This window comes from Neomonachus schauinslandi, chromosome 8 (genome assembly GCF_002201575.2).
Source record: "Neomonachus schauinslandi chromosome 8, ASM220157v2, whole genome shotgun sequence".
Taxonomy (NCBI): Eukaryota; Metazoa; Chordata; class Mammalia; order Carnivora; family Phocidae; genus Neomonachus; species Neomonachus schauinslandi.
This window is the reverse complement of record NC_058410.1, coordinates 99524975-99528689: the sequence shown is the minus strand read 5'-3', so window position 1 is coordinate 99528689 and position 3715 is coordinate 99524975. Positions and strand designations below refer to the sequence as shown.

The window sequence follows — 3715 nt, the reverse complement described above, 5'->3', positions numbered from 1 at the left end:
ACCCTGAGTAGCATTCCAATGTAGAACTAGGCAAGGACATGACAATTAGGAGGTTGATCAGAATTCCTGAGCATTTATGGGGCCTCCATCAAGACTTTTTTTTTCTCCCACTGATGTAGGAGAGCCCATTAATATGGAAGCACCTGAGCAGTTAAAATTAGTCACTCTTCAAGACTGTGGATAGGAAAAGTATGTCCTTTGATGTTAACCTTGCTGAAAGGCATAGATACCCTAACTACAAGTAGGGTGACATCACCCCTTTGTGTTTGTGTAAATGGGCCAGATTAAGAAGATTAAGAAGGGAGTTGGTCAGAGGTAAAAATGATTGAGTGGCAGTGGAGAGGAGGCAGCAAATCCCTCCCATTTTCTGAAAACGGTCATCCCTCATGTCTGTACATGTATTTAGGGCAGGGAAGCAGTTAGATTTCTGAATCATCACCTCTGCTCTGGGCTCTGAGTTCAGTTTTTAGCTCTGACTCTAGCAAACTGAGGACAAGGCTCATGACCACATGGGGGTCTTATTTGCTTTTCAGTCAAAGAGGAAGGAGAACCCTAAGGCCCTTCTCACAAGATGACAAAACGAAGCTTATCAAATCCTTTTGCAGATAGTGAGGGGGAAAAATGAGGCCACCTAAACTTAATGATTAAGTGCATGATGTTTTAATCCACCCCGCTGTGGGACTGACAAGCTAATGGATAGCTCTAGCTTTCCTTTCAGGTTGTTCAATACCTAAGGCAAAAGGATATGCATTCTATAGAGTATATAAGAATGTCAGCTTTAAATATCATGTTTTCTAACTTTAAGAAGTAATCAAAATTGATAGACGTCCCTTTCCTCAATAGAAGTGTTCCTGTCCAGTTCTTGGTTCATTACTACAGCCAATATGAGCTATCAAAAAATCTATCCATAACATTTTCTGGTTTGAAACCTGTCAGTATCTACTGATGAGTTCCAAACCTGATGTATAAAATCCCTTACCCTCTGGGCTCTGAGTGTATCTTTCTACACTTACTTCTCCCTCCCACCCAATGTTTTTTGTCTACACCACATACAAGTTATATACACACACACATGTACAAAAGCACACACACATGGGCACACACCCCACAAAAGGAAACACACTGTGTGCACACACATATACAGAAGGACCTACATACACACATAGGCAAACATATAAGACACACATGGGCACACATAAGACACACAGATACATATAAAAGCCCATGCACACAAGTGTGCACACAGGCCCACAGAAGGACACACGTGTATGCACACACACATACACACGGGGACAGGTATTCACACACAGATGCACATATTGGGGCACATGGAAGGACACATACATGGATGTGTACACACACACACACAGACTTGGGCAGATGTCGGAAGACACACACCCTACACTCCATCTCAAGCGGATTAATCCTTGTTTTTTCCTGGGTCTCACTTCCAGCAAGGTGGTATAGTTTTTCATTTGGTTCATGAGCAAATCAGGCTTCTTGCTGTTCCCAAAAGCACAGTAATGCTTCCCTCATTTTAGCTGATTGCTGAAACAACTGGCTCTTTCTCTCAGCAACTACATATAAATCCTCATCGCAGACATTGTCAAGAAGCATTGTTTGACCTCACCACTATTCAGAAACAGGTCTTTATTGATGATCATCTATAATCATGTGTAGCCTACACATTCTTCTGGATCGGGGATGTCCAAAAGAAATAGGAGAGCCACAGATGTGAGGCGCACATGTAATTTAAACTTTCCTAGTAGCTGTGTTGAAAAAAAAGTACAAAGGAGCAAGCAAAATTTTAGTAATGTATTTTATTTAATCTACCACAAAATATTATTTCAACATGTAATAATTATAAAACTATTAATGAGAATTTTACCTAATTTTCTGTGTGTATGCTGGTCCTTGAAATTTAGTGTGTATTTTACACTTAGCAATTTGGACTAACTGCATTTCATGTGTCACAGTTGCGTGTGGCTTGTGAATACTGTATTGTACACTGCAGCATAGACTTTGCAGAATCCTCTCTGGATTGAATCAGACCAGTAGAAAGCCAGGGGTTGATGGCTACGAAGCTTTGAGCAAATGTGTGGTTGTCTCTAGAACATCTTTGTATGGCACTTAAGGCATGCCTTATGTAAGCTTACCTAACACCAGCTTTCACCTTGTTTACTCTGCTGAATTTTTAGAAGTTATTTTTCGTGTATTTTTTCTTTGCTGTATTAGATGCATTTTTTGGGGGGGGGGTTTGAAACTTTAATGAGAAAAAGAAATATACTGAGCTCAAGAACCCTGTGTTTTGTGTGTCACTGCGTCAAGGTTTGGGGATACATGACAGACCTAGCAAATAGGATATACATCAATGAAAACATTCCTGGTTACAGAATGACACCTGTCTAGCACCTGACACGATTAAGTCTCAGTTTCCTCATCACTCAGCAGCATGTTGGGGATCCCGTGACTGATGGGGAACAGACGTCCAGACTCTGGGCACTGCAAGGTGCCCTCTAGCACATCCACCTGCAGCAGCACGTGGTGCATCTGCCTCAGGAGGTTCTCATCATACTCATACTCTTCAGTCGGCCCTTTGGGCACCTTGACCAGATTCAAGGTATCTGCCACCTCCGGAAGTGCCACCCACTCCACCTTGGGTATCATATGCGCCAGGATGTCAGGGTTCAACTCCACAGGGTTGATGCGGACCTCGGTGGCCTGGAGGCACAGTGGGAAGCCACAGGGCCCCACCCCCCCACACATGCGAGCTCAGCAGGTTGTGGGTGAGCAGCTTCATGTCGCTACAACGCACTCTAGATGCATTTTTGTAAACCATTTTAAGTCCTTTTTTCTTTGTTGTTGGTCTTCTAATGAGACAAGTTGAAAAGGATGGAAGAAGGAGATACTCATGTTCTTCCATATTGCTGTGATTCTCTGCGTTCGTCTCTGTGCCAGGCCATTCCTGGACCTCTTCTTCTCCCCCCCAGGGCAGGAGCTCCTCGCTTTATGCACACAAGGGCTTGCTCTTCAGTCAGTTCTTCAATAATGCTACACATGTTCCCCTAAAAATCACTATGCTATGCAAAATCAAACAATGAAAGCCATAGGACTTACAGGGAAAACAGGATTAGGGACACAACATGCAAAGTTGAAGTGACACATCGATACAAAAACAAAAAAGAAAAGAGACTGAATGAAAACAGCAGAGCAGTTCTACACATGTGAAATTGTTAAGAGATACATAAATACTGCAATAAATATGGCACTTGACCTTGAATGAGACCCAAAGTTTGTTGTGGAAGTGGGGGTCAGAAGGGTTCAGCTTGGGGCGCCTGGGTGGCTCAGTCAGTTGAGTGTCCAACTCTTGGTTTTGGCTCAGGTCCTGATATCATGGGTCGTGGGACTGAGCCCTGCGTCGGGCTCTGTGCTCAGCAGGGGGGTCTGCTTAGATATTCTCTCCCTCCGCCCCTCCCTCCCTCTCTCTCTCAAATAAATAAATCTTAAAAAAAAAAAAAAAAGGTTCAGCTTGTAAGTTGTCCGGAGGAAGTGAGTTGAAAGTTGAGAGAGCAGATGCGCGTTTAGGTGTGTGTGTGTGTGTATGTGCACACACACGGGTGTGTTTTGGATAGTCCTACACTGCTCAGTTCATCTGGGTGCAGATTTCTCCATTCACGTAGTGTTTCCTGCAAGTGAAGTGCACATAATCAGATGC

At 43.4% G+C, this 3715-nt stretch overlaps 1 pseudogene; it reads right to left on the bottom strand.

The window, feature by feature from the left end:
• Positions 1 to 2421: 2421 nt before the first annotated feature.
• On the bottom strand, positions 2422 to 2800 carry LOC110582169 (annotated as a pseudogene).
• Positions 2801 to 3715: the final 915 nt, after the last annotated feature.